The 19,053-nt window shown below is 38.5% G+C and overlaps 1 long non-coding RNA gene across 1 annotated transcript in view; it reads left to right on the top strand.

Annotated features, from left to right (window-relative positions):
• Positions 1 to 19,053, top strand: part of LOC135099766 (uncharacterized) — a 61,302-nt gene that overhangs the window by 3,922 nt on the left and 38,327 nt on the right. Inside the window, exons 2-3 of the long non-coding RNA XR_010268351.1 lie at positions 16,512 to 16,659; positions 18,223 to 18,294. This is a non-coding gene — a long non-coding RNA (uncharacterized LOC135099766). The remainder of the gene's footprint in view (positions 1 to 16,511; positions 16,660 to 18,222; positions 18,295 to 19,053) is intronic.

Raw genomic sequence — 19,053 nt, 5'->3', positions numbered from 1 at the left:
AGTGGATGGAGGATTATCTGGATGAGAGAGAGATGAGAACAGTAATACAAGAACAGAATTCATCTTAGCTGAAAGTAACTAGTGGTGTCCCAGAGGGGTCAGTGTTGGGACCGGTAATGTTTGTAATATATGTGAATGACATAAATGAAAAAATAAACAGTTATATGAATTTATTTGCAGATGATACTAAGCTGATGAGAAGGGTAGAAAATGAAAATGACAGTATGGTATTGCAAAATTATTTAAATAAGGTAAATAGATAGACTAAACCTTGGCAAAATGGAATTCAATTTAAGTAAATGTAAAATAATGGAGTTTGGTAAGAGTAAGAAAAGAATACAATATCATTATGAGATGGATGGTGTGAAGTTATAGAAATCAAAAGAGGAAGTGGATTTGGGAATAACAGCTACTGAAAATTTGACTGGACAGACACGTTGATAAAATTACTGGAGAGGCAATGAATTTGTTAAAAAGAGTAAGAATGGCATTCTCATATTTAGATGAAGGAATGATAAAAAAGTTGTTGATTTTCATGATAAGACCAAGATTGGAATATGCAGCAGTGGTGTGGTCTTCTCATATAAAGAGGAATATTATGAAATTAGAAAGAGTACAAAGAGCAGTCACTAAGATGGTTCTGGAGTTGAGTAAGTCGACCTACGAAGAGATTAAGAATGTTGGAAATTCCTACCCATGAAAATAGGAGAGAGAGAGGGGATTTGATAAACATCTATAGAATGATAAATGGTATGGAAAATGTGGACAAAGAATGTTTTATAACTTTAGACACAGAGTACAAGGGGACACAGTAAGAAGCTGAAGAAAGTTAACTGTAGAAGAGACATCAAGAAGTATAGTCTTCCTCACAGAAGTGTGAACAAATGGAAGGAACTTAGTGAAGACGTTGTCAATGCTGTAACTGTCCATGGTTTTAAGACCAAACTAGATAGATATAGAGACGGGATACTATGAGATTACTCTCCTCCCGTAAACCATAACTAGGTAAATACACACACACACACACACACACACACACACACACACACACACACACATGAAAGAACCACAGCAGCAGACAGAGAAATTACAAGTGGTGGGAGAAGGAGTACATTAAGATTAATATATACAAACAGATAGGTTACTTTCAGGTGTACTGGAAGTGAGAGATTACTTAAAGGAAAATAGACTAGATGTGTTGTGCCTAACTGAGACAAAGCTAAAAGAGGAAGTCTGCTTAAGCTTCAAGGAAGAGGGATATAATTATTGAAGAAGAAATAAAAAGGGAAAAGGAGGAGGAGGAATACTAATAATGGTTTGAGATGATATATATGTAGAAGTGCAATATGGAGATGGCATGGTGGAGGTCATAGGTATAACAATCAGGACCAGTGGGAGAGAAAGGAGGAGGATCATATTAACGTATGTGCCACCGAAAACTAATACATGGAGGCTGGAGGAACACAGGGAAATGCAAAAGGAAGTGTTGAAGTACCTAGACAACATGATAAGGAAGGACAGTAAAATACTACTAGTGGCAGACTTTAACTGCAAAAATCTAAGCTGGGAGGAGATGGAAGTTTATGGAAATGCTGGACTGTTGAGTGAAGAAATGCTACAGTTAGCTATGGTGAATACAATGGACCAGTGGATGGAAGAATTTACAAGATACAGAGGGGAGGAGGAACCATCTATGCTAGACCTGGTATTCACTAAAAAAACAAAGCCCAGTCCAACCATTAAATACTTAAGCCCAATGGGAAAAGTGACCATGTGGTGTTAGAAGTGGTACTGCAAGATTGGGAGGTTCTACCATGTAAGGAGGATTATGAAAATGGGAGATTAAATCACACAAAGACAGATTTTGCAGACTTAAGAAAATTCTTTGGGAGTATTGATTGGAAGGGACTTAATTAAGGCAAGACAATGCAAGAGAAATATGAAACATTCCTGAAGAAGTACAATGAGGGTGTGTAGAAGTATGTACCTGTATATAAAGTAAGGAGGAGCAAACATATTTGGTATACTCGTAATGCCAGATGCGCAGAAGCTAAGAAGGGAAAGGATATAGCTTGGAAGAAACTGAAGAAGCACAGAAATGAAAAAAAATAGAGAGCAGTATAAGGAGGCAAGGAATGAGTATGTTAAAATAAGAAGAGAGGAGGAGAAACAATTTGAAAAGGATGTGGTAAAGAAATGTGAAGAAGAGACCAAGCTTTTTTACAGGTATATCAATGGAAAGATGACAAACAGAGAGACCACTGACAAGATAGTAAAGGGAGAAGGGATATATCAAACAGTGGAAGAGATGAGTGAAGTTATGAATGAGAGTTTCAGGTCTGTGTTCAACGTGGAAGTGGACTTTATAGAACCAAACAAGAAAGTGTGGAAGGGGGGTTATGGGAAGTCTTGGTGCAAAAATATGAAACTGGCAAATTGTTAGAGAAATTGGATGTCAAGAAAGCATTGGGGCCTGATGGAGTGTCAGGTTGGACACTAAAGGAATGTAGAGAACAAGTGGTGAAGCCAATTTGGGATGAGATTAACAGCTCACTGATAAAGAGAAGAGTACCAAGAGAGTGGAAGAGAGCAAATATAGTGCCAGTACCCAAAGGAGGAAAGAGGACTGAGCAACTAAATTACAGACTGGTGTTGCTAACTAGTGTTGTGGGCAAGATCTGTGAAATAGTGATCAAGGAAAAGTGGGGGAAATATTTGGAAGAGAACAAAGTTATAAGAAATAGTCAGTTTGGTTTCAGAAAAGGTCATGTGTAACAAAGTTTCTATACAAGAGTAATAGATAAAGTACAAAACAGAGATGGGTGGGTAGATGCAGGGTACTCAGACATCATAAAAGCTTTTGATAAAGTTCTGCATAAGAGACTGTTATGGAAGATGGAACATACAGGAGGACTGAGAGAGACAATGCTAAAATGGATGAGACTACTTCAAAGGATAGAGAAATTAGAACTGTGATCAGGAACACCTGTTAAAGTTGGAGTAATGTAACAAGCGGAGTACCATGGGAGTCAGTGTTAGCACCCATTATGTTCCAAATATACATCATTGATATGCAGGAGGGTTTGACCAGATATATCAATCTGTTTGCTGATGATGCAAAATTGCTAAAGAGCCATGTTGATTGTATGGAATTGCAAAGAGATATTGACAAGATTTATGGGTGGAGCAAAAAGTGGAAATTGGAATTCAATGCTAAGAAATACCATGTGATGGAAATGGGAAAGAGTAAAAGAAGACCTACTTGGGACCATAAAATGGGGGAGGAAGTAATAATGAAGAGTAAGGAGGAGAAAGACCTAGGAGTGGTTATTCAAGATACCCTGACCCCAGAACAGCATATAAATGTGTTTTTTGGCTTGATGTATAAGATGTTAACGAATATTAGGGTGGCATTTCATTACATGGATAAGACTATGATGAAAAAAAATTATTGCTACTATGCTACTGTGCTGGAATGTGCAGCAGTGGTGTGGTCTCTGCATATGAAGAAAAATATAAAGAAGTTGGAAAGAATTCAAGAGGGCAGCTACAAGGATGGTACTGGAGCTGAAAGACCTAACATACAAAGAGAGGTTGAAGGGAATAGGACTGCCAACTTTGCAAGTTAGAAGAGAAGGAGGAAATCTAATAACAGTGTATAAAATAGTAAACTGCATTGAGAAGATAGACAAGCAGGACGTGGTGTTGCTGGAAGAAGATGAAGCTGCACAGATGAGATGGCACTCAAAGATGATCAGGAAGAGTCAGTGTTTGAGGGACATCAAGAAGTATAGTTTTCACACATAGAACTGTGGATATCTGGAATGGCTTAAATGAAGAGGTTGTTACAGCAACAAACATGCAAAAATTTAAGGAAATTCTGGATAAATATAGATGTGGAGACAGGACACTGAGCTGTGCTCGAACCCTGTGTTATACAACTAGGTAAATACACAGACACACATACACACACACACACACACACACACACACACACACACACACACACACACACACACACACACACACACACACACACACACACACACACACTCTCACACACACACACACACACACACACACACACACACACAGAGAGAGAGAGAGAGAGAGAGAGAGAGAGAGAGAGAGAGAGAGAGAGAATTGATGGATGGAGAGAGGGAATGGGAAGAGAGAGGAGGGCAGGGTATTATTGGGAAGGAAGGAAGGGAGAGGAGGGCAGGGAAGGAGGAGAAGGAAAGGGAAGGAGGAGGGAGGGAAGAAGAGAGAGAGAGAGAGAGAGAGAGAGAGAGAGAGAGAGAGAGAGAGAGAGAGAGAGAGAGAGAGAGAATTTTATCATTAGTAACAATATTTGTGCTTAGTGTACTTCTTCAACTCCACATGTATAGGCCTAGGCTTACAGGCCTAGGCACCTATACTATGGCTGCATTAGATGCAGGATAATTACTAGATATTTTTAAAGAAAAAAGTGTATCTAATGCAAATATAGTATATATATATATATATATATATATATATATATATATATATATATATATATATATATATATATATATATATATATATATATATATATATATATATATATATATATATATATATTCCCTTGAGGTTGTGAGGACTAAAGTTTCTAAGAAACAGTCCAAGGGATGAGCAATGTGTAATGGAGTAAATTGTAATCAAGTAGTATGAACAATCTACTGTTGTGCATACAGATGATTATGCTGGATTAGCAAGAAGCCCCAGAGAATATGGAAATTAATTTTTTTTATTTATTTTTTTTATTTATGTAGGAAGGACACTGGCCAAGAGCAACAAAAATCCAATAAAAAAATATGCCCACTGAAATGCCAGTCCCATAGAAGGGTCAAAGCAGTGGTCAAAAATTGATGAATAAGTGTCTTGAAACCTCCTTCTTGAAGGAATTCAAGTCATAGGAAGGTGGAAATACAGAAGCAGGCAGGGAGTTCCAGAGTTTACCAGAGAAAGGGATGAATGATTGAGAATGCTGGTTAACTCTTGCGTTAGAGAGGGTGACAGAATAGGGGTGAGAGAAAGAAGAAAGTCTCGTGCAGCGAGGCCGCGGAAGGAGGGGAGGCATGCAGTTAGCAAGATCAGAAGAGCAGTTAGCATGAAAATAGCGGTAGAAGACAGCTAGATATGCAACATTGCGGCGATGAGAGAGAGACTGAAGACAGTCAGTTAGAGGAGAGGAGTTGATGAGACGAAAAGCTTTTGATTCCACCCTGTCTAGAAGAGCAGTATAAGTGGAACCCCACCAGACATGTGAAGCATACTCCATACATGGACGGATAAGGCCCTTGTACAGAGTTAGCAGCTGGGGGGGTGAGAAAAACTGGCGGAGATGTCTCAGAACACCTAACTTCATAGAAGCTGTTTTAGCTAGAGATGAGATGTGAAGTTTTCAGCTCAGATTATAAGTAAAGGACAGACCGAGGATGTTCAGTGTAGAAGAGGAGGACAGTTGAGTATCATTGAAGAAGAGGGGATAGTTGTCTGGAAGGTTGTGTCCAGTTGATAGATGTAGGAATTGAGTTTTTGAGGCACTGAACAATACCAAGTTTGCTCTGCCCCAATCAGAAATTTTAGAAAGATCAGAAGTCAAGCGTTCTGTGGCTTCCATGCGTGAAATGTTTACCTCCTGAAGGGTTGGATGTCTATGAAAAGACGTGGAAAAGTGCAGGGTGGTATCATCAGCGTAGGAGTGGATAGGACAATAAGTTTGGTTTAGAAGATCATTAATGAATAATAAGAAGAGAGTGAGTGACAGGACAGAACCCTGAGGAACACTACTGTTAATAGATTTAGGAGAAGAACAGTGACCGTCTACCACAGCAGCAATAGAATGGTCAGAAAGGAAACTTGAGATGAAGTTACAGAGAGAAGGATAGAAACCGTAGGAAGGCAGTTTGGAAATCAAAGCTTTGTGCCAGAATCTATCAAAAGCGTTCGATATGTCCAAGGCAACAACAAAAGTTTCATCAAAATCTCTAAAAGAGGATGACCAAGACTCAGTAAGGAAAGCGAGAAGATCACCAGTAGAGCGGCGTTGACGGAACCCATATTGGTGATCAGATAGAAGGTTGTGAAGTGATAGATGTTTAAGAATCTTCCTGTTGAGGATAGATTCAAAAACTTTAGATAGGCCGGAAATTAAAGCAATAGGACGGTAGTTTGAGGGATTAGAACGGTCACCCTTTTTAGGAACAGGTTGAATGTAGGCAAACTTCCAGCAAGAAGGAAAGGTAGATGTTGACAGACAGAGCTGAAAGAGTTTGACTAGGCAAGGTGCAAGCACGGAGGCACAATTTCGGAGAACAATAGGAGGGACCCCATCAGGTCCATAAGCCTTCCGAGGGTTTAGGTCAGCGAGGGCATGGAAAACATCATTGCGAAGCATTTCAATAGGTGGCATGAAGTAGTCAGAGGGTGGAGGAGAGGGAGGAACAAGCTCAGAATTGTCCAAGGTAGAGTTTTATAGCAAAGGTTTGAGCGAAGAGTTCAGCTTTAGAAATAGATGTGATAGCAGTGATGCCATCTGGTTGAAATAGAGGAAGGAAAAGAAGAAGCAAAGTTATTGGAGATATTTTTGGCTAGATGCCAGAAGTCATGAGGGGAATTAGATCTTGAAAGGTTTTGACATTTTCTGTTAATGAAGGAGTTTTTGACTAGTTGGAGAACAGACTTGGCATGATTCCGGGCAGAAATATAAAATGCATGAGATTCTGGTGATGGAAGGCTTAAGTACCTTTTGTGGGCCACCTCTCTATCATGTATAGCACGAGAACAAGCTGTGTTAAACCAAGGTTTAGAAGGTTTAGGACGAGAAAAAGAGTGAGGAATGTATGCCTCCATGCCAGACACTCACCTCTGTTATGCGCTCAGCACACAAAGACGGGTCTCTGACACGGAAGCAGAAGTCATTCCAAGGAAAATCAGCAAAATACCTCCTCAGGTCCCCCCAACTAGCAGAGGCAAAACGCCAGTAGCACCTTCGCTTAGGGGGATCCTGAGGAGGGATTGGAGCGAAAGGACAAGATACAGATATGAGATTGTGATCGGAGGAGCCCAACGGAGAAGAAAGGATGACAGCATAAGCAGAAGGATTAGAGGTCAGGAAAAGGTCAAGAATGTTGGGCGTATCTCCAAGATGGTCAGGAATACGAATAGGGTGTTGCACCAACTGCTCTAGGTCATGGAGGATAGCAAAGTTGTAGGCTAATTCACCAGGATGGTCAGTGAAGGGAGAGGAAAGCGAAAGCTGGTGGTGAACATTGAAGTCTCCAAGAATGGAGATCTCTGCAAAAGGGAAGAGGGTCAGAATGTGCTCCACTTTGAAAGTTTAAGTAGTCAACCAAAGAATTTCTTATAGTCAGAGGAGTTAGGTGAGAGGTATACAGCACAGATAAATTTAGTATGAGAGTGACTGTAGTTGTAGCCAGATGGTGGAAAATTTGGAAGATTCAAGAGCGTGGGCACGAGAGCAGGTTAAGTCATTGAGCACATAAACGCAGCATCCAGCTTTGGATCGAAATTGAGGATAGAGAAAGTAGGAGGGAACAAAAAAGGGGCTACTGTCAGTTGCTCAGACACCCGAGTTTCAGTGAGAAAAAGAAGATGAGGTTTAGAAGAGGAGAGGTGGTGTTCTACAGATTGAAAATTAGATCTTAGACCACGAATGTTGCAGAAGTTAATGAAGAAAAAGTTGAGGGGGGTGTCAAGACACTTAGGGTCGTCGACAGAAAGGCAGTCTGACCTGGGGACATTTATGGTCCCCTCCCCAGATGGGGACTCCGAGGCTGGTGTAGGAGTTGCCATGATGATTTTGAAATTTTTGAGTGAAGGGTGTGTGTGTTATTAGGTGCTTGTAGTTTTGTGTGGAGGAAGAGAGTTGTGTTTAGAGGGCAGGCTGTGACTGCCCCCTTGTGTTGTGAGACACAAAGGGAAACGTTCAGTGAAGTCACAGCTGGGTTTAATGATAAGTTCACAGCATCCCCTGAACAGTGCTTTAGATCTCACTGGGAGTAATTATCGTTTCGGCAGGTGTCTACTGCCTCCTCCCATCAAAATTCAAGTAAATAGCAAGAAAAGTCTTATAGAAGAGGGTCATGTGGGATAGGAATTCTAGAGTGGTCACATGGTTGGATTATAATGTGGAAAACCACCCTTCAAAATGAGGTGTTGCAGCTGTGAAAGCTTGAAAAAAATCTAGCTTGGGAGGAGAACAGTAGCCATTGTGTTTTTTGTAAAAAGTTGGAGAACATGTCTTTGGATTACAGAGACTAAATTCAAGAAGACTTTTTCTAACAAGTTCTTCAATTTGTATCACTGTAATGACTTAAGCTCATGTTTTGTAACAGTGAGAAATTCTTTTAAATGATTAAGCTTATATGAAAAATAAATTATTTGGGGTAAGATACTCAACAGAAGACTAATGGTATAAAACTCTTCACCACTTTAGCCATGATGATCACCATAGTTTACATAACATTTACTTGAACCTGGCTTCTTCTTTTTTAGATCAATATTCCAGGCAACAATAAGTCTCCATTTCTTGTGGATCCCTTTTTTGGTAGCATATCATTAGGTGAGTTAAAACATGATACAGGTCTGATCCCTAGTGGAACCACCACAAAATGCAAGGGACCTTTACTGTTGTCACCTCTATAATGACCTGAACTTATGTTTTAAAAGCAGATATTTATTTAAAGGGTTAAGCTTTCATGAAAAGAACAACCACAACTCAAACTGGCAGCAGGAAACTCAAAGCCATAACAAACTGTCATAGCCGCATTGGAAACTGACCTATACTTGTTATTACATTGACAATAGCATTGTCTTATTCCCTTATTTTTTGTGATTCTTTCACATCATGTGGCATTACCACACATCCAAAACTTGTGGCCATCCTATGCACCTAATCATGGACACTCTCCATATTACCACTCCTGGAGTTAGAGCTGAGCTCTTCCTTAAACCACAGATTGCACAGTTATATAAGTGTAGTTTTTGTTTTCAGTTTTGTGTATCTGAAGTCACTGCAAATCTAAGTACAGTGGGGTATGCAACAACAAACGATTCATTCAAATGTAGCATTCATTATGGCAAATATGCATTATGGCAACTGAAGAGCCTATGGGAAAAAATTAATTGGTTCCAGGGAACCAGAAAATAATATAAAAAATCCCACAAATTTTTTTCTTAAATACATCAAAATGAGCACACTTGCACTACTAACTCTGAGATAACACACCAAATATACACAGAATCCTCCCGAGTTTCACGCATTATCACCCTGAGTTTCACGCAACTTTGACAAGTATCAGTCACATTTACTTACTGTTGGCATCATGCATACATATATATATATATATATATATATATATATATATATATATATATATATATATATATATATTGGCATATATACATACAGTATATATGTGATAGTTATGATATCTTATATCTGGACTTTAGTAAAGCATTTGACAAGGTACCCCATCAAAGGCTCCTGAGAAAGGTTGGGGCACATGGGATAGATGGGAAGGTGTTAGGCTGGATAGGGTCATGGCTTAGCAACAGGCGACATAGTTGTAATAAACGGCTCGAAATCCGAGTGGGGGTCATGTAATTAGTGGGGTGCCACAGGGATCAGTATTAGGGCCATTGTTATTTCTAATACAGTAAAATCCCTCTTGTCTGGCATCAACAGGACCGCCGACATGCCGGATACTTGAATATTGCCAGATACTTGAATAGAAGTGAAAGTATGTCCACAATCACCACCCTATACTCACGCATCTTACCATAACAAAGATCAGCTGATCTGATCAGCTGCTTAAGTGTAAGCACAACACGCTTCCTCTTTTCTACAACTTTAGGCATGATGAAGGTGTCAGGCGATAAACAGTGCACACGCGGGACTGAGTCACTGAGTAAACACAGTGCAGTGGGCCGCGGGTGGCGCGAAGCAGTGCGCTCTGGTGGCAAGGGGACAAATTATGCCTCGCGCGGGAATTTTAATCGATTTTATGAGTACACATTGATTTTTTATTGATTTTAAGCCTCGGGAAAAAATGTGCCGGATACTTGAAGCTGCCGGATACTCGAATGCCAGATGAGAGGGATTTTACTGTATATATCAATGACTTGGATAGTGGAATTAGTAGTGATGTCAGTAAATTTGCGGATGACACAAAGATAGGTAGATTAATTAGGTCAGAATCGGATGCCATCTCCTTGCAGGCAGATTTAGATAGAATGAATGAATGGATGGACAGATGGCAAATGCAATTTAATATCAATAAATGCAAAGTACTTAGCGTAGGTAGAGGAAATCCACACAGTAGGTACACATTAAACAACCAAACTCTGGTATGTACAGGTTACAAGAAAGCTTTAGGAGTTATAGTTAGCTCTGAACTCCATCTAGGAAAACAATGCATAGAGGCCAAAAACAGGGCAAATAGGGTACTAGGATTAATTTTTAGGAGTGTTAGAAGTAAAAGGCCCAAAGTAATATTAAAGTTACAGCTGGCGCTGGTCAGACCTCGTCTAGACTACGCTGTGCCGTTCTGGTCCCCACATTGCAGGAAAGATATAGGTCTATTAGAATCAGTACAGAGGAGAATGACTAAAAGGATACAGGGAATGAGGAGTATTCCTTACGAGGCAAAATTGAAGTTGTTAAATTTACATTCTTTAGAGAGACGTAGGTTAAGAGGGGACCTGATAGAAGTCTTTAAGTGGCATGAGGGGTATAACAAGGGGGATGTAAGCAAAATTCTTAGGATCAGCAACCAGGGTAGAACAAGAAATAACGGGTTCAAGCTTGAAAAATTTAGGTTTAGGAAGGAGATAGGAAAAAAGTGGTTCTCAAATAGAGTGGTAGATGAGTGGAACGGACTCAGTAATCATGTTGTTAGTGCTAGAACACTAGAGAGCTTTAAGAGAAGATTAGACAGGTTTATGGATGGGGATTATAGATGGAAATAGGTAGGTATATTTCATACAGGGACTGCCACGTGTAAGCCTGGTAGTTTCTTGCAGCTTCCCTTATTTCTTATGTTCTTATGTTCAGTAAATCCCACCTAAGTGGGAGCTCTCTCTCTCTCTCTCTCTCTCTCTCTCTCTCTCTCTCTCTCTCTCTCTCTCTCTCTCTCTCTCTCTCTCTCTCTCTCTCTCTCTCTCTCTCTCTCTCTCTCTCTCTCTCTTTGTGAAAGTAAGAACAATCCTAAGGATTGATAATGGAATGAGACTGAATGAGAATGAAAATGGAATTGCATATATGAGAGTGAGAAAGAGTGAGAAAGGATGAAGTGAAAAATGACATAAAATGAATGAGGGGGAGAGAGGGAGAGAGTGAGGTTTCACTCCCTTGTTCCTTATCTCTGACAGATAAGGAAGAGGGGAGGTGACAGGGAGAGAGGTTTGAGACAAGTTGAAAGAAAGGAGAGGAAAGGAAAAAAAGGGAGGAAGGGACAGGCGCCAGATAGTTCAGCAACGGCTTGCACAGCTGGGAAGTTAATCTTGCGAGTTTTAGTTTCTTATTCCAATTAAATTTTCATTAAAATTTCAGTGCTCACACAAATGGCAAGTTCGTCTTGCTGGTTTTGGTTCACTATTCTGATTAAATTTTGGCTAAAATTCTGGTGTTTGCAATAGAGGCGAGTTTGTTATGCCAGTTTTGGCTCATTATTCCAATTAAATATTTATATAAATTTCATTGCAGTATTGCAGCTATACATTGTAACAACTGTGCATTGTTGTGTACCCTACGGCATTTGTGTTGTGGAAATAAGACTGTGTATACAAATTTCTCAGCAAATCTCCTTTATGACCGAGCTTTTTCAGTGGCGTCACTGGTTGCTGGACTGTCAGGATGGCTTCTCCCATCAAATCATTTTGTTAGCAGTGGGCAACTGCAGTAAAAATACAGTAATCAGCTTTCTTTTAAATATACAAGAATTGGTTACTTTTCTTGTATGAATTCTCAACCTCTTAAAATTAATACTTACTATGCTAGTTCCTTTTTAGGAATTACTGAACTGGTATCATTGAGATTTTCCTGTATATCAAAGATAACAGGATTCACCACTTGATACTGTCCTTTCACATGTGACCTGCTTCCAAATATTATACCAGCAAATATCCCAAAAAAGCAATATATCAGAATCAATAGCATATCTGTGAGAATAACATTGTAATTACACTATGTTAACTGCAAATACACTTCTATTACTATTTGGTTTGAGTTAGGCTCAGCCACGGCTTGAATGTGTTACTAAAAATATCTAAAGACCTGATATTTAGTTTTCAAATAACCAACCTTAGTAACAAAACTTTTGAAACAACTACAGTGGAACCTCAGTTCTTGAACTTAATTCTTTCCTGAATGGCATTTGAAATCTGAAATGATTGGAAATCAAAATTATTTTCCCTATAGGAATCAATGTAAAATGTATTAATTTGTTCCCGGACACCCATCCACCCTGTCTTTTCTGCTTATGGTTGATGCTCCCACTGTTAAGATGGTATTTCCAGCTCAGAAATTATTATAAAGAAAGGATGTATTGAATGAACTTAGTGACACAGAACTCATCAGAAGATATTGTTTACACCGTGCAGGTATTCTTTTTGTCATTGATCTAGTGAGGAAAGCCTTACAGAGGGACACAGAGAGAAGCAACCCACTCACCACCAAAATGAAGGTGATCATAACACGTAGACATTTTGCCGCTGGGAAAAGCTACTGGGAAGATGCAGCTGAAGCAGTGATGGCATTGTGGGTGATTATGAGAGCCACAGGAGGCTTGGTATTACTCCTGGGCTGCATTCATTACCACGACTTGGGCAGTCCAGGTAACTCGAGTTGCCTGAGTCGCCCAAATGAACGGTTTTGGGCTCCTCCTGGGATACTGTAAACAAATCATCAACATTGCCATGGAAACGGCCACATTCTATCCAACTCTGTAGCAGTAAACACATGGCTGATGCTTATCCACTAGATGATTTGTATTATGGAGCACTTACTGTCCTCAGCAATGAGGTTATTGGCGAAGATCCATTACTAATACCATTCATTACCCATCCTATTTCCTTTATTTTCATTCTTTTATATATTTAAGACTTTACTTACTAGGGTACATAATTGCATGTATGTGGACAGTATTGTAGTCATCTGCAATGATTGGGTGGTCATTTTTGTTGTGACATCATCAGAGTATAGAACACTTGGTTTGGGTAATCCAAGTCACTTGAGCAGGTGACCCACATCACGCAAAGAGAGCATTCAGTTGAGAGTCACCCAACTGAACACACCCCTGAGTGCCAAACCCTGTTTGTTTACATTAAGGGTCTTCAACAAGATCACATTTAAATTAATTCAAAGATTGAATTACTGTCTTACCCATTGTCTCTCTCTTCCAAATATATAAAAATGAAGGAAATATTTATAGAAACTATAAATCATTGGTAAATGGCAGCTTTTGCTATGTCTTTTGATATTTGAAATCAAGTAACTTTGTTAAAAAAACAAATTATGGTACAGCAACCAAAGCAATTACGAGTTAAAAATTTAGTTAGAAAACCAAATTGTTTGGAAATGGAGGCATTTGGTAACCGAGGTTCCACTGTATATGAAATAATTGCAAAACTGGATTTCTGAGCATTGCTCACATTAATTGCATTCAATCTTAAATAGATTTTCTTCTCTCCATGTGGTGGAATCAAACTCCTAAAGGAATGAGGCTCATGTCATACTATACATGTTAGAGCTGCTGACATTAGCTGATGCATCCAGTAGAAAATATACAGTCAATTTTTCAACTGAATGTGTGCAATTATATAATCAAGCAGCATCAAATAAGATTTGCCAGACATAATTGGAGCCTGAGGTAATGCAAAGGGATAAATGGTAATAAAATGCTAAGCTACTTATCATACACCAATCACCATTTCAGCTTATACTATGAGTGGGTTCCTTATGTCCCCAGAGTTTTATAGTAATTTTTGGAGAGAGAGAGAGAGAGAGAGAGAGAGAGAGAGAGAGAGAGAGAGAGAGAGAGAGAGAGAGAGAGAGAGACCTCTAGTACAGTAAAAGATATTCATACCATCATAGCATATTTGAAATAAAAATATACAACAAATATATGCTGATGACAAAGTGGAATCTCAGTCAGTCAGTTGCCGATTGCAGATGATACTGCACAAGTGATACTTAAGAGGTAAAAATGATATAACTGGTAGATGAGATTAGAAGAGCATGTAAAAGACAAAACTGAGAATGAATAACAGTAAGAGTAAAGTCATGAAATGTGAGGATTGTAGATGGTGAGTGTGGTGTATGTTAAGAGAATTACCTTAATGGTAAGTAGCTAGAGGAGATAGATTATTGAAAGTACTTAGAGTTGTATGTTGCTATGGACAGTGGAATAGCTATAAAGATTAAGTTTAGAAAGAATAAGTAAGAGAAGGTATGGGAAAGAAAAAAAAGAATGTTCAGTCAGATCATATAGATCACTTTGAAAGTATGCAAAGATACAGTTGTATAAGGGAGTAGTGGTACTGACTGCATAGCAATGGAGCCAAAAATGGAGTATGGGAACAATCGAGAATATAATAGTGGTGAAGGATATGATGAACATGTCTGGAGTAACATAGGAAATGAGTGAGGAATGAAGTGTGAAATAGAGCTGGTATTGTATGAGTTAGCTGACTGAGAACAGAAAGGAATGTTAAAATCGTTTAGACATGAAGAGCAAGTGGAGGAAGAACAAGTGCAAAGGTAACTGGATGTGAAAGGTATAAAACTATAAGGATGACTGAATATGGTGAAAAGACAGGGCAGAGAGAAGAATTAGATGCAAGAAGGATGTTTGGAGGAAGAAGAGTGGTTGAATGTTAGAGGAATGAATTGAGAGTATTTATAAAAACATTAATGGAGAAATGAGGCAGGACGGGCAAATCTACATTTTTAGTGATTCTGAATTGGACCTGCCATAGTATTCTACTGACCATTACCTTCATGTCACCACATGTTTAGACCATTTTCACTCTTACAACATGGTAAAAAATCCCTCTGAATATAGGGGTGCACCTAGCTTAGTGTTCAAAATTTTGTCATGTGCATGGAAGGCACTGAGAGAATGTATATTGTAGGAGAGGTGAACTTGATATCCTTAGTTGCCAATCAGTGGTGGGCTGCATTCTGACATCACACCACACCCTCCAAACAGCCAATCGGATGAGAGCATGTCCTGCTAGTCTGCCAGATGATGCTTTTGTATTTGCATGTAGATCATTAAATCTACGCAAAATTACTTGTGAATATCACCTGAATCAAAAACATGAGCTGTGATTAGTGACCATGAGTCACATGGACATTCTAGGAAGAGGAAGTGTGATTCTAAGAAAAAATGTGTCTTGGCCAGGGCTATACAAGATACTGAATCAAGAAAATGTTCTTAAATGTGAAATTGGTGACCCATGCAAATGTGGATGTTTTGACAAAAAAATAAATGAGTTTGAATCCTACATTTCAGTATAGTTACATAGTATTGAAATAGTAGTCACTTTTTTCTGATTTAGAAACATTAAACACATGAAAAAAGTATCAATTTATTGCTTTCACAATAAAAAATAATTCTTCACCTGCATCTATTGATTACAAAATAATCATGTTCACAAAATTAGCTAGTTAGTTAGTGAGACTAAAGTATCTGAAAACAGCACATTGTTGGATTCTCCCTCATAACAGTAAAGGAATTTGTGCTGAGATAATATTTCAAATGCCAATAACTCAAAACCACATTTTGGTGGATTCACCCTTTCAATATTAAGTGCCTCATATGATCTTGATGGCTTCAATGGGAAATTTTCCTGTATCAGATCAGGCCAATGGATTGGGTCAGTTATGAGAAAGGGCAAAGGTCTTTTATGGCACTAAAGAAGGTCAACCAACTCTTGTCAGATCTGGATATACTCTGCAACCATCTCTCATGCAGCATGGTGTGGTAAAGATTAGGTTCTCTTTCCTTGGCACCTAGAAACTGAATTATAAGAAAATGCTTGTGAATGAATGAAGACAATTGTTCTGTCACAGCTTTCTGCCTTTGAGAAGAATGTTACTCAGAAATAAAGATAGATACTTGAACACAAAATAGCCACATATAGTGAAAATATGGATACAGGAGCTAATTTAAGCATACATGATAGGATTGAGTGATGTCTCACTAAGAAGCAAAGTCATGACTCTTTGCCTGTCTGGACATGTTAGTTGATGCCTTTTCTGGATTATGTGCTTGTTGCAAAGTTGTACCCTTCCCACTATATATAAGTACATGCCAAACCCTAGCCACATTGGGAAATACTCCACTGTGCAGGTACCATAGACAATGGACATTAAGGCTCTTTCGCTGGATTAATACCTAAAACCTCTTCATTACGTTTTCATGTGCGATATTAATGTATTAAAAAGGGTTTTATTTCAGATTGAGGAGCCACACCATCAAAAGAAGGGTTCTATTGTGAGTGCTGAGACTTCAGTGTAACCATCAGTGACATCCAGTGTCCCTACAAACATTTTATAATTGGAAAGTGTATAGTGCCAGAACAATGCTTACAGTTTAATAAGAGAATGTAAGTATAACAATACTAAATAAGTCAGTATAAAATATCTTCCTCTCAAATCATAAGTGTGTCCATTAAAGCCATGAAGAACAAAGGTTTGCTTCCACATGTGACCTTACCCTTTCAGTGTTCACTTATCAACTTAGAAAGTTTATAAATAAATTGTGGGATTAGTGTTGACCTTTGTTATTATATATGAAAACTTGAAGTGAAAAAATAAGGAACTGCAACTGTCATATATATATATATATATATATATATATATATATATATATATATATATATATATATATATATATATATATATATATATATATATATATATATATATATATATATATATATATATATATATATATATATATATATGTACACACACACACACACACACACACACACACACACACACACACACACACACACACACACACACATTGGCATTCTCATATTTGGATGAAGGAATGATAAAAAAGTTGTCGATTTCCATGATAAGACCAAGATTGGAATATATGGCAGTGGTGTGGTCTCCTCATACAAAGAGCAATATTGTAATATTTTAAAAGAGTATAAAGAGCAGTTACTAAAATGGTTCCAGACTTGAGCAAGTCAAGCTATGAAGAGAGAGATTAAAAATGTTGGAAATTTCCACCCTTGAAAATATCGGGAGAGAGAGGAGATTTAATGAACATCTATAGAATGATAAATGATACAGAAAATGTGGACAAAAAAATGTTTTATAAATTTAGACACACAGAGTACAAGGAGACACAGTAAGAAGCTAAAGAAAGTTAACTGTAGAAGAGACATCAAGAAGTATAGTTTTCCTCATAGAAGTGTGAACAAATAGAATGAACTCTGTGAAGACATTGTCAATGCCATAACTGTCCATGCTTTAAGACCAAACTGAATAGACATAGATTGAAATTCCGGGAGCGGCAAGACAAATGGGCAAGCCTCTTAATGTGTACCCCCTGTTCACCTAGCAGTAAGTAGGTACGGGATGTAACCTGATGTGACCTTGCTGTCCTGGTGCATGGTGTGTAAGTGGTCGCAGTCCTACCCAAATATGAGCTCTGAGCTCTTTCCATAGGGTAACGTTTGGCTGGGTGACCAGCAGACGACCATAGGTAAATCACACACACACACACACACACACACACACACACACACACACACACACACACACACACACACACAGTTTAAGTGAGGAAGTAGTTACAGCTGTCAGTGTGAGCAAATTTAAAGAGAAATTTGATAACTGCAGATATAGAGACAGGACAAATGAGCTTTAGCTCAGACCCTGTACAATACAACTAGATAAATACACACACACACACACACACACACACACACACACACACACACACACACACACACACACACACACACACACACACAAATAGACATTGTGAGATCAGAAAGTTCTGGGAGTATATCTAAGAAAAGTTTGCTACTCTTATCTGAAGTAATTACCTCGTTTAGTAATATGCTGCTGCCAATGTAGCTCCCTAAAAGTCCTGTTCTTAAGTGTGTCAAGCACCATCTGTCATTCATGCTGGATATTCTTCACAGGGTCGAAACAGTGACCCTTCAACTTGAACATCGCCTTGGGAAAGAGGAAGAAATCATAAGAAGCAAAATCTGGTGAGTAAGGGATGAGAAACAGCAACCATGTTGATATGGGTGAAAATAACATGTTTTCAACACATTAAGAGTGGCTGCATTATCGTGAAGGAACACTTGATTTCCATAGTACTGCATTTATTTATAATTCATGCCAAATTTTCTTCCTCAGATGTCTCATAATTTTACAGTAGAATTCTGCATTGTCAGTCTGACTCTGAGGTGATTAATTTATTTTACAAAACCACATGAATGGTGAAAAAACTGCAATCATGTAATGAATTGCATTTCTAACTTGCCTTGCCTTGTTTGGTTTTAGAGTTCAGGTTCTTCCACAGTGAAGACTGTTCATTGATATCAAGTTCACAGCCATAGATCCATCTGTTGTCACTGGTGATTCAGACATGAATGTTGTATTGCTCCACACATGCTGACAGATATGCTTTTGTTTGAGGGTCAAGAGCTTGGACACAAACTTAAGAGTGATGCTGCCCATGTTCATATCAGGAATGTGGATCTAATGAACTGTTTAAAATGACAAGGTGTCAGCAGTTTACTTGATGATGTGACAGTCTTGACACATTCATTTTTTTTCAATATCTTTTGGAGAATCAGCTAAACCTTTTATCATCTTTTAGTTATTTTTATTCACTCTTGAGATGTGGGTGCTATTTAACACCACACTCAGCTTACTGCTTCCTCATTGCTAGCCTGCTGTATCTTTTCAAGAATCTTCACTGCAGATTTTTGGAGTTTAATATATGACTGTTCTCTGCTTAA

This window comes from Scylla paramamosain, chromosome 4, assembly GCF_035594125.1.
Source record: "Scylla paramamosain isolate STU-SP2022 chromosome 4, ASM3559412v1, whole genome shotgun sequence".
NCBI classification, from domain to species: domain Eukaryota; kingdom Metazoa; phylum Arthropoda; class Malacostraca; order Decapoda; family Portunidae; genus Scylla; species Scylla paramamosain.
This window is presented reverse-complemented; position numbering and strand designations above follow the sequence as displayed.